Raw genomic sequence first — 13,301 nt, 5'->3', positions numbered from 1 at the left:
ATTTTCACATGTGCCGTCTCACACCACAAAGATAAAAACCTAGCTTAGATGATACCAAGTTTTTTTATCTCTTCTTCAAACAGCCAAATAATATGAGGTTCCTGCAAGGACTGCTCTTATCGGTCAATCTTCCCATCACTCAGCAATATGTTGCCAGGTTTCTCCAGATGAAAAGATGAAAACTATACTATCCCTACTCTATTTAACATGCAGTTTGAAAAAAAAGCAAGGCTATTGTAACTATGACAGAGAAGTAGATAAGACAATGCCTTCTGTCTGCCCACAGAGCAAGAGGAAAGCCATTCAAACAGCCATGCAATGACAAAAACCAAAAAGTCTGGATTCCGATGTGGTTTGTTGATCTTTGCACCAAGTAGAGCCAGGGAGGTCCAGTCTCTCCCATCTACTGCTGCTGCCTTTTCTTTCCCAGGAGATGGGCAGAGGATGGGAATGGGTATGTACTGAAGAGAAGGTTACTCTGGGGATTTGTAGTTCATGCACAAAGCTTCTGGGCTGACAATCTCCTGGCTTTGGTACAATTTGCATCACATGTGTAATTGTATTACTTGGACAGCTTTAACCTCATTAAGGATTCACAGGTAAAAAGCAGATGCTGAATCAAATCTTATCAAGCAGTGTCTGCTTTAAAGGGGCTACAGTAAGCAGAAGCTAATTCAACACCTTCTCTCCTTTTGGTTTGTAAAGTGGATATTCATAACTTCACTCAGGAAAAGAAATATATATGTCAACTGAGGTAAGGCTTATTTGAACTAGAGAGCAAAAAAATTGTGTGGTTTTGGATGTTTGAGTTCATGCTGCATTAAAGCATAGCTATTTAAAAAGAAATTATTTCAGGAAGACATCATCCTTACCTCATGACTAATATATAAATATAAACGACATAAAAAAATTTACTCAAATTGCAATATTTCCTCTCCCTCCAGTAAATACAAGAGCTTAGCATTAAATCTATATTAAAAAAAAACTTCTTATATATTCTAGGCACTACAAGTACAGCCAAACTAGGCCCTTGCAGCCGAGTTTGCTGCTCTGCTTTTGGCACAAGTACAAATGAAATACTCCAGAAGACAGATATTTTACATTCTTCCAGGTGTTTTGAGTTAACGTTTATGGAACTCAAGGAATTTCTATGAAAAAACCCCCCATCTTCAGAGAATTTCATGGCCTTCAGTTGGGAAACATGAAGGGAAAACTTCCACAAGACAGAGCATACTTTTCTTTAAAAACCTTTGATAGCAACTATAAAATATATTATACATATTGTATCTAATACATTCAATTTTATATATATTTTTTTAACAGAGATCCTGCTTCTGAAAATGAGTACAGCACACTCCATGCACAGAGCTGCTTTTATAAGTGGATAGAAATGGGTGAAGGTGTACCACTATGGATTATTATTATACTGCCCTTTGAGTCATGCCAAGGGAGTAAAATTGATAATGAAGGTTCTTCTTTTGGGACCAGGAGGGCTCCAACCTCCTACTTTTGCTGCCACATGCATGAGCATAAAATTGAAGTTGTGTTTGAGCTCATGGCTTCAGATTACTCAGAGGCCTTGGACTCTCAGGACCTGCCCTATCTCATTTGGAGGATATCACATAATGTCTTTTCCCCTTTACAGCCTCACCATCACCTTGCAGCTAAGCCTCACAGTTGATAACCTTAAGTACAGTTTTCACATTTAACAATTTTTCCTATAGCTCAATTAGTAAAGACTGTTCAATACTTAGGATGGAGCTAAAGATATTAAGCATTAACCATTTATTTGTCAACGTTTTCAAGGTCACACTTTTAAATAGCTGCCTAGACTTGTCTCCTTTTAATAAATACACCAAAATGGCATCTGCATATCCTGTTATAGGTATTGCACCCTGTAACTGCTGCATACCCACCATTAAAGCATCCAGAGTCACAGTTTCCAAATTAAACCTACAAACATCATGGTGGCACTGGAAAATCTTTCTAAGCTCCCTCCAAAAGCCTAGCAGAGGTAAGAATCTTCCTTGTATTTAGATGGAGTCTACTTCAAAGTTATTTTTTTACATGTGAAGAAAATTCTGTTTTTCTTTTAGCCCATCCTAGGTACTTTGGTTTTCTTTCTCTGCTGCAAGCAATAAAACACTTTTATGTTCAATATATGAATAGTAGAGATTTTTTAAAGCCTAACATTTTACAAGGTTTTCCTAAAGCTTGTAAAATATGAATGATCTGTGCAATGGCTCCATACATTACAATGCAACTTGGGCATGCCAATTCTCCATCTCTCCCTTTATTCATTACTTAAAGGGCTAGGAGCCATCCTGGGATGCCTTGCACTAGGAGGGAAAGCACATAACTAATTTCTTAACTGCTCTGTTTACTCTGCATACCTTGTGGGCAAAAGTTGGCAAGAAAGGACTGGAAGCTGTTTGCTTTGAAATTATCACCCCATTTACAAGATTCAAGAGCAAAGTATTTTAAACTGAGGTAAGAGGGAAAAGGAAGTGACTCTGTGCATGGTTAATGCTTCAGGAGAGTGCTAGCTGTGCACTGGAGGTCATCAGCTGAGAAAGAAAACCAACAGACACCAAAAAAGCTTCCTCACAAAGTGCACAGGGACACGGTATTTAGAGAACCCAGAGAGAATAAGGGCACTAGCCAGGTCTATGTAAAAGGGGTGTATTTTGTTTAACGTCACCTCATACTATTTGAAATGAAAGAACAGCTACACAGGAGCATGGCTGCTATTGAAAGCACAAACTCAACACCCTAACCCTGTTTGCAAAAGCCTCTTCTTCCCTGACTAATAGAGGCCACCCAGGATGGGGCCGGCAGGAAGGGAACAGAGCTACAGACACAGGCGGGGCTTGATTACACAAAGAACTTGGCAACGAAATTACTTTAAGCAGGTCTTGAATCCTCTTCTTTTTTTTTTTTTTTTCCCTTTTTTTCGAGGGGTGGGGTGTGGGGGTTGCCTTCCAGCTTCTCAGTCCAACATTGCAAATTATCATGTGTTTGCATGGCTGAGCTGTGAAGCATGGCAGAGATGAAGGGAAACTTCTATATACTTTTTTTCAAAGCCATATAACAACTACATAAAATACAGTCTAATGCTAGATCAGCTCTCCTGTTCAGTCCATAGCACAGCTCCATGAAATAGTCATGGTAGCACAACCAAGCAGGTACTGGCCAGTGATGGCAGGAACTACTTGCAGCAGAGCTGCCACTGAAGATTTCATATCACTGAATGATGATCTGTGCCCGCTGCTAACCCACTTGGAACAAAAATGCTCCCTCCTGCCAAGTCATCTCATGGATACAGAGAGCACGATGTGAAAGTGCTTTGTAGGAGGCTTTGTTCAAGCCAGGAAATCTGGGGATGCAAGGTTTGCTTTTGCACTGGGGCTTTTGGGAAAGCAACATGGGATAACTTAAGAGAATTAGCAGGTCCCCATCCTTTCTGGTCAACAAGGAATGCTGCAGCATCTACTTGCCCTACTTATACGTGACAAAAATACCACCAAATTGCACTTTTCATCTACAGGTTTCCCAAAATTCCTCAAAGTGAATCAATGAAACAAAAAACCAAACAACAAAACCAACACTCACTCACACCCCCCTCCCCCCCAACAAAACGAAACACACCACAAAATCACAGAGAAATTAAATTACTTGCTAGAGACAGCAACAAAGCCACTATGCTGGAATCTGCAGTCAACAAACCTACAGCACCCCACTGCATACAGTGGACTGCATAGATGGCAGTCTGGACACCAAACCCACACACAAAGCAGCCCAGACTTGTGGTATTCCAGTAAATATGCCAGCTTCATCTGACTGATGCCACTGAATTATTAGCATGGTGTTGGAGCATCTCAGTTTAGGACAGAGACCTGTCTACCCATGCCAAGTTATTACACATGAAAGATCTGAGAAAATAGAAGAGTCTCTAAAAGGGAAGGGAAAAGAAGCAAGTATGTAGCCATTTCTGGCCACGAGTTTACAAATACCTTCTTTTTCCAACAAGCTAAGTAATAACATAAAGTAACTCCTTCATTCATAAGCTCCTAACTTCCAAGGCAGCTAAACCCTCTTCTGATATCAGAGTTCCTGTTCGAGTATAATTCAAGTAGATTAATTAAGCTACAGACAACAGAAAACTCGGCCTGCCTCTTCAAATTATCAGTAGGAGAAAATAGCATTAAGAGTTTAGTTTCACGAATGCTTTTACATTTACTCATTTTACAGGCACCAGGATCAAAATTGAAAGGGAACAGCTAATTGTTACATCTGGGAAAAGTAAATAGGCATTTAAATTTGAGCAATGGCAACAAGCAAAACATTGCAAAAGTGAAGTGGAAAGTGTTACTCTGAGCAATTGAGATACTATGTTTTGATAACTAAGTTAACTTGGAAATGTTTCACACCCACAAGTTGCTTAATGTCCTTTTACACTACAGGTCCAGGAGATACAAAACTATGCCTAAAAATCACTATTGAACCAGACAATATCCAGGAGAATTAAAAAGTAATTACCTGTATTTACATTTTCAGGCCAGATTATTACAATAAATTTGAGGCCATAATATTTCAACCTAAACACCAAAGTACATACATCCTACAGAGACATCTCTCATCTCAGAGCACCAAGCCAAGTGCACTGCAGTTAAAACGCAGGAAATTCCTCCTCATGCAAGCAGCACAACACTTTGGAAGAAGAAATGGAGAGTAAAACAAACCCCTCTGTCCAAATGAGTTCTTAGCCCACCTGAGCAGCAGAAACGTTGAAAGGGACTTCTTGGGGCTCAGGCTTCTGTGCAAGTAGTGTCCAGGATGAAGTGCCCTTTGACGTGTACTTGCTCCTGCTGGAAGAGACACAGAACAGATGCTTCAGAGAACACATAACACAAGGGACTAGGCAATATGCACAACCAAACTAAAGAGCTTGCCCAGGGAGTCTGTGAGCATCCTAAGCAAGGAATCATTTTGGAGATGGCATCTCAAGATGTTGCAGAAAGTTCCTCATTTTCATCTTTATAAATGCAAGAGGGGTAAGAGTAAGGATGGTGAAATCTATTGATTTTGCATCACATCGAAAACTTTTTCAGCAACTAGGCTGAAAAAGGCTTAAAGATGTGACATAAGCAACAGCTATCAAATCATTGGGATTTTAAACACAGGACATCAAAACATATAGGACAAATACATAAAAATTAGGTAACTTTAAGATCTCAGAAAAGCTGTCATTAGTGAGTAACATCACAATGCAACTTTAATGCTTCTTTTGCAGTTCAAAATTACTGGAATTATGCTTTATGTTACCTAAGTGTTTTATTAGCTACCTTGAAATAAGCAAGTCCTTTACGGTAAAATTAAGAGATTACATGGTTTAGTAACATGAGAAATAAAAACAGAAGACAAATCACAGAGTTAACATAATTACTTGTCAAGTTGTTCTCATTCCTACCAAAACCATCTTAAGATGTCTGAATGCAGATATATATATTCAGTAACAAGGGAAGCAGGTAAGGCTTGCAGATCAGAGGACTGCGACCTCTGAAACAAGGAAAGCAAAAGGGATGAGGTCAACACAGCCTCACAGCTAAGCATCACATTCAGAGCTTCTGTTGTTATTAGAAGGGCTAATGTGGCTCCTGGGTTCAAAGATATGAGAGTGAATGGAAATAATGATTGTCACTAAAGAGTGACACTGAAATGCTGTCCCCATTTCCATGGCTGACGGTCAAAAAGAAATGTTGAAAATTATAGAACATACCAAGTAGAGCTACAAAAGCAATTAGTGTCTGTGGGGGTTAAAAGCATTATGTATAATCAGATTTAAAGATTCAGTCCTTCTGATACACCACCCAGACAACTGACAGTTTACTTGATCATCTTTAAGGAAAAAAACAAATTATCAGCAACAAAAAGTCTTTAATACAGCCACAAGAAAACTTAAAAGGGATGAACAGATGCAATTGAAGAGCACAGAAGGCTCTTGTTAGAAACAAGATGAAATTCTGAAAAGGTAAAACCAAATAGGAACAACATTCTTAAAGATGGAGGATTTTTTTCTCAGAATTTTCAAGGTAAGATATGCTTTAGACCCAGAATTTGTCTGGCCCATGAGCAATAGCCAAGTGAGATGCTCAAACAATTATGGGACTTGATAGCTCCACTGACCCTAAACTCTAGATGACAATCTCAAAAAAACCCAAACCAAAGAAAACCCCCCTCAATCAAATAATTAAAAAACCCCCAAAACCCCACAAGGATATTGTCCTGCATTTTCATCAGTGCTACCGAGTAATGAATTAAATGCACAATGGACTGTGAAATGCTTGCAGATCTTCCCCCAGTTAAATGTCAAACCAAGAAACCATCTGTTAATAAACAGAGAAGTCACCTCTCTGGAGTTTTATCCAACCTACTAATACATAAACTCATAGCACCACTCAGGACTCCGGATTGCCAAGGCAAATGAAATCTTTTGGTTTTAATCTCAACAGCTTGGGTAAGCAGAAGGTGACAACACCTGGACCACACAACACATGCATAATCCAAGTCATGAAGCCAGATTTGTGGCTGCAGAGTTACTGACTCTTGAAAAACTTCTTAAAAGTACTTGCAAAGACATTTCCTGACTATGTAAAAGCCTTTCAAACAAAACCATTGCCATTTGAAACATGTGGGGAAAAAAATCCTCAAAGTCACCCACTTCAGTTGTTTTTTAGGTTTGTAACTTCTACCTAAATGGGACATGTGCACACATCATAACCACAACTGCAGTTTACATGAGGTGTTACTCAGTTCATGAGGGAAAAGTTCCAGTTGCTGATAATGAGTGTCAAAACTGCACAGAAAATTTTCACAGCTTTTAAACTACTTAATCACACAAGACTGGGAATAGAAGAGGTCAAACTACTGTTTTTATTGCCCTACAATTCCACAGGCCCAACATTAAGTTTATACCAATTTGTCTCATATTGATTAAATGAAGATAGAATGTGAGTTCAACATACCATGTGACAACACAATAAGGAAAGCCAAATTAATGTTCTTCTGATATATTTAGGAGAGATGTTGCATATGTTGGACTTCCAGCTGCAATAAGCATAATCAGATCCATTGAAGAGAAACTAACTAATACAAGCTGAAGGAAATCATACTCTTCTACTGTTAATGATTCCAAGTGCCATATATCTTCAGGAAAGAAGCAGCTTTTATTTGCTTTGCAGGCCTAGTTTAAACTCCAGGAAAAGATTACTAACTTGTCCTGAATCAGGATGGTAAACTTCACCTTGTATTTCAGTTACACCCTTTTTACCAGATCAATGTGGTTTATATTTTCTGCCCTCTGCTCTCTCCCTGTGGTTGAGTACATTTGACCAATAACAATTTTCCTACAGGGCAAACATTGGTTTAAAAAGTGGTCCTTCATAAATTCTAAACAGTGATGCCAATAGGAATGTAGGAGCTAGATCTTCTTTATATACAACTCTTAGACGTCAGAAAGAGATACTATCTCTTCTTAAACTATCTAGAAGATAAACAGGAGCCCTGGGGAAAAAAGATGTGAGGAGTTCACTCCTCAGATTTTTACCTATTTAAAACAGTCAGTAAGTATAGACAGAACGTTAAGCTTTCTGCATGCCTTCTCTCAGACATAGAGCTATCACATTAATAATTCCTCTAGATACAGCAAGATTAGCATCAGCTTTACGAAAGCTTCCTTCAGTCCAAGTCAACATGCAGACCTAATCCAGTCTAACTAGAAATATGCTAGTCAGGTCTGTTCAGCAATTAGCATGAACATACCTTCTTATGAAAAAGTAAGTTCTGGAACAATTTGGTTGAAGTGCTAAACATCTCATGGATTTTTATTTTAAATCATTTTGTTCACCGGCCATTTCCAAGTACCTAATCTGGAAGAGTGGTTCTGATGGGTCTACCTGAAGGTCCAACACAGAATTAGGACGTCTTAGGGGCAAAATTTTTCGACAGCTTCCTGGATTATTGTAGGATTAAGAAAGCTTTTGAAAAACAAAGAAAGAATGACATCTGCAACATAAAGATAACTGTGATTGTCAAGTAATACCAAAACCATTCACTGCAAATTACGTAAATCATAGAATTAGAGAAAGGTTTGGGTTGGAAGGGTCTATGAAAGATCCTCTCATTCCAGTACTCCTGGATACCTTCCCCTAGAATAGGTTGTCCAAAGCCCCTTCCAACCTGGCCTTGAACATGTCCAGGGATGTGGCACTCACTCACAGCTTCCCTAGGCAACCTGTTCCAGTGCCTCACCACCTTCACACTAAGGATTTTTTCCCAATAGCTAATCTAACCTACACTCTTTCAATTTGAACCCATCCCTCCTTGTCCTGTCACTACATGCTTTTGTAAATAGTCTTGCCCTATCTTTCCTGTAAATTCCCTTCAGGTACTGGAAAGACGGTTAGATCATCCCAAAACTTCTTTTCCAGGCAGAACACCCCTAACCCTCTCAGCCTGTCTTCATAGGAGAGGTGCTTCAGCCCACTCATCATCTTCATGACCCTCCTCTGGACCATTCCAACAGTGGCACAACCCTCTTATGTTGCTGTCAACCTGCTGGCCAGACTTCTTTGATGCAGCCCAGATGCAGCCCAGATCTATCCCCTCTCTGGGCTGCATGTGTGCACTGCTAGGTCATGTTGAGTTTCTTGTTAACCAACAAGAGTTACAAGTTGAGTTTCTTGATAACCAACAGCCTCCACATTCTGATCCTCAGGGCTGCTCTCAGTTTATTCTCTCAGCCTCTACTTGTGTTTGGGATCTGCCCAACCCAGGGGCAGGACCCTGCACTTGGCCTTGCTGAACTTCATGAGGTTTGCACAGGCCCACCTCTCAAACCTGTGCACGTTCTTCAGGATGGCTTTGCTTCCCTCCAGCGTGTCACTGCACCCACAGCTTGGTGTCACTGCACCCCACAGCTTGGTGTCACTGCACCCCACAGCTTGGTGTCACTGCACCCCACAGCTTGGTACCACTGGCACTGTCTATGTCACAAAGGTGTTAAAAAGTGCCGGTTTCAATACCAGTCCCTGAGGAACACCACTGGTCCCCACTTGGACATCATGCTGTTCATTGCAACTCTTTGAGTACAACCATCCAGACAGTCCATCTGTCAAATCCACGTCTCTCCAGTTTAGACAACTATTCCATGTGGGACAATGCCAAACTCTTTGCACAAGTCCAGGTAGATGACATTGGTTGCTCTTCCTTTATCCATCAACACTGTAACCAGGGTCATAGAAGGCTATCAAAATTTTCAGGCACAGTTTGCCCATGTTGAAGCAGTTTAGCCTGTCACAAACCACCTCCTTCCTTTCCATATGCTTTCACACAGCTCCCAGGAGGATCTGTGCCGTGACCTTGCTGAGCCCAGAGGTAAGTCAGGAAGACTGACTGCCTTCACTTTTTACTTCTGGCCTTAAACTAGTGATGCCAGATAACAAGAAAACAAGTGAAACACTAGGAATAAGATTTTAATTGGATAACTAACTTCTTTAAGACATACTTTGATTGAATAAATCAAAACTACCAGATTTGTTTTCAGAATCACAAAGCTTTATGGCATGTCAAAAGTGAAACTACAAAGGCAGAAACTCGGAAGCTAACTACAAAGGTGGAGCAAGGTCAGGAGTGTTTCAGAAGGTGCCAGGTGGACTCTGTCCCCTGCTGAGCACTGAGGCTGACGGGCCTGGGGAACTCGACATGGTGCTAATCATCAATCTGTGCTGGCGCCAGCTCCCAGAAGCAGAATTCCAAAGAGAAACCAAGTGTCCCAGCAGGCACGTGGCTGGTGACCACAGCTCTGCTACACATTCCTGGGGGCTGTCCTGTATTATGGTGGTGTCAGGCTGAGCAGTTGAGCAGGGGCTGACCATCACATTGACGCCGAGGTCTCTTTAATAACTGTTAGTAACATTTATTAAGCACAGAGACTTTTAGACATTACAACAAGTAAGTCTTCCCTCAACCACCTGAGATGGAAACTCAGAGAGATCCAAAAGTTACATATTTCCAGAGATTCTACTGCACAGACAGAAACAGAAATACTTGATTATAACATATAACTAAATTAGTATCTGCCCAAAGAAAGTAAGCCCCAGGTCCACAACATCCCCTGAAGAGCTTTCCAGTCTGTCTGGTTGCTCCAGGACTCGAGCAAGCATGTGTCCTCTTACTCCTGCAGGGACAAGGATTCCATGGCCTCTTTTTGTAGCCAGATTTGAGCAGTTTTATAGATAGTTAGAGAGCTTTTTGTACCATTAAGCCACTGATGGTTAAATGAAATGTCTATTTTCAACTTCTTATTTTTATGTGTGTTTGATCAATTAAAAAGTAAGAGGCTAAACTACTTACTACCCAAATACTGGGTTTTGTTACAACAGACACTCTCTCAATCACTTACTCAGGCTATGTGATTTGATTTTATTTTCAACAAGGATTAACCGACCAATGTCAAATCCAAGGTAGACTCATACTTAAACAAAACTCTTTAAGTAATACTCCACTAATCTTAGTTACTCCAAGGCCTTACAACAGCTAACAATACCCTTTTTCTTGTTTGTTTGTTTTTCCCCCTAGTATTAGCCATTTAAATAGACCCTCCACTATAGGCTGAGCTTTACAATTTCCTATAGTGCATAAGAAAACCTGCAAGAAAAGCCAAAATAAATATCATTATTGAATTGAACAAAAAAATAAAAGTGAAGAAGTAGGAGGAATTGAGGTTGTTTGTTTACTTAATTTCATCATAATTATTTAGACTCTCATCTCACTAATAGCTGTGCAGGTGCTAACTTCTCTTCAAGAAGGACCTAGAGTTTTTGTTTGCATAAATCAAGTACATTTAATCAAGTGCACATTAGCTCATCAACACATTGGATCTGATGAGAAATTGCATAAGTGACAATGCCAAGCTATTTCGGTGAATATTCATGATATCTCTGCAGAACAGGCTGACTGGAGGGGAGTGAGAACAAAATGACAGTAAAAGAACGGTAGCAATTACTTTTCTAGCAGTTAATGTTGCCATTAACTGCTTGCTGGCGAGAGTTTAAAGTTGCAAACCCCAATTTAAGCTTGTTACCTTAATTTCACAATTATAATTCAATATTCTGAATGTGACACCAGTGTCACAAATATCTTCACCCAGTGCTTCATACAATAAATAATTTAAAAGTATATGAAAATTTCTAAATTATAGCCATTACAAAAATACAAAGTGTCACATCTTCATAAAAATAAATAAATAAATAACTGTGCAAATCTTTTTCTCAAAACTGAGCCAGAATCCCAACCTGTTTTCAACAATTAAGTGGGACTTTTTTGTTCTCAATAGGCATTCATGAAGAGGTCTCCCTTCAAAATGTAATTTGTCCTTAGTGGTCTTCTGCACACAAGGCAAACAATTCCCAGTTTTGTACAGCTATACAAAGCCTTTATCCAACTTCCAACATCATCTGTAGAAAATTCAGGCAGAGTAATGCTGGGTCCTTAGTGAGGATGTTTTACAGAGCAAGTCTTCAAGTCAGATGAGCACAGCAAGATTTAAATAAAAGAACAAAAAACTTGGATCGCTTTAGATTCCTAGAATGGATGAAGGAGGAGAGGATGAGAGGGCTGTTCTGGTGCACCACCTACTACATCCTTCTAAAACCCAGAACCTTGTGTGCTGCTGACAACCTACCGAGAAGGTCACACAGCCTCCCCTTGTGCAGAGCTGCCTCCCTGCTACCAATGCCCACCAAGTTCTGCTACAAGATGCTTCACTGGACTCACATCTGCTGTTTCAGAAGAATTTAGATGCTTATGGACTATGGTTTACAACTGCAGACCAATTCAGCTGACCCCAACTGTTTGCTTTGTCCCTCTGTAACAACAGAGAGATATACAGGAGATTCATGCTATCAGACTTCACAACGTCACACACTAATATGAACAGCCACAAAATATAGTTTACATTCATATGTTCGTCTGTAAACTCTGGCAGATTCAAAGTTCAATAGAAAATAACCCTGAATGGCAGAGCAACCTCTGCCAAAGGGACAGGATGAACAGCTGAATGCGTCAGCTTCTGGAGCATAAGTCACAGTCACGAATGTATTTATTGTGCTGTCCTTCCCATGTCGTTGATGATCCAGGAGTATCAAAGAAGCCTGGTTATCAACACTGTTGTAACAGACTATCATAAGCATCCAAAGCTTCAGTTGCATATTTTGGGAGTTCATGTTACTACAAAATACAGTATCACATTTTGATGGGTTGACCCTAGTTTCTTTCAATAATCTCAGATGATAAATGGCTTTTGGTACCAGAAGTCACCATTCAAACTCCTTTCCCAAACACTGACACCATTTATTTTCTGTATTTGTTTAAGTCATGTATTTTAAGAAAGACTGTTTTCTACTTCATAGGCAATCAGACTAGGCTTTAGATCCACAGGTATTCCAGGTAAGGAAGACAAGCCATGCTAGGCTTGGAAGTAGACTTCCTTCCTCCCTTTTGTTTTGGCTGGAAGCATGATCTATTCTGGCATTTCAATTGCAGGCAGCAGCCCCTTACCCAAGTGTGCTGATCTGTCTCACAACCTGAGAGGCAGGCGGGGCATTAAGCATCAGCCCAACACGCACATATAATCTCATTCCCGAGCAAACAGTGAACAGGTCTCCCAACTGATTTGCCTATGGCAGGGTACAACCCTGCTCCTGCAAGACACTTGCACATTTCAAGCTGGTGGACGAGGGGGAAGAAAAAGAAAAAAAAATTCAGGCCAAATTTAGAGTTGTTGTCTTCAGAAAAGGATTGTAAAAACTGAAGTCAATCCTAGGTACATACCAGCAGCCTACTACTTACCAACCTTCACTTCCTCCTAGATTCCATTGTAATGAGAACATAAACAGTAAAATAAGCATATATCTCCCTCGAATAAATTACCTATTCAGAGTTCCCTCTGGTGTTCAAGAAGCTCATCACCACATTCAAGGTAACAGCCTCCTTACAGAAGCGCAAGTTCCCTCAGAAGCGAGTTATCCTTTGCTGACGAGCTCAGCGACAGGGACGGGACCACAGTGTTGTAACTCGTGGACAAAAGCAATGCTAGTTTCCATCAGATTTCAGAGAGGTGATAAACTTACACTTCCTCCTTTGTATATTCAACCGAGTGTCTAATTAACCCCAAAAGGACCCAAAGTGTTAAAGATCGCTTCTGCCTCCCGGTGTCACCAAGACCGAAGACGTCTCGGAGG

The 13,301-nt window shown here is 40.2% G+C and overlaps 1 protein-coding gene across 7 annotated transcripts in view; it reads right to left on the bottom strand.

Annotated features, from left to right (window-relative positions):
• The window catches only part of PLXNB2 (plexin B2), a 252,410-nt gene that overhangs the window by 237,907 nt on the left and 1,202 nt on the right, over window positions 1–13,301 (bottom strand). For all 7 annotated transcript variants that reach the window (XM_063396802.1, XM_063396801.1, XM_063396799.1 and 4 more), the window contains exon 2: window positions 4,772–4,868. The gene's annotated coding sequence lies outside the window, so the exon portion shown is untranslated. The remainder of the gene's footprint in view (window positions 1–4,771; window positions 4,869–13,301) is intronic.

Source organism: Prinia subflava, chromosome 4, assembly GCF_021018805.1.
Source record: "Prinia subflava isolate CZ2003 ecotype Zambia chromosome 4, Cam_Psub_1.2, whole genome shotgun sequence".
In the NCBI taxonomy this organism is placed as follows: Eukaryota; Metazoa; Chordata; class Aves; order Passeriformes; family Cisticolidae; genus Prinia; species Prinia subflava.
This window is presented reverse-complemented; position numbering and strand designations above follow the sequence as displayed.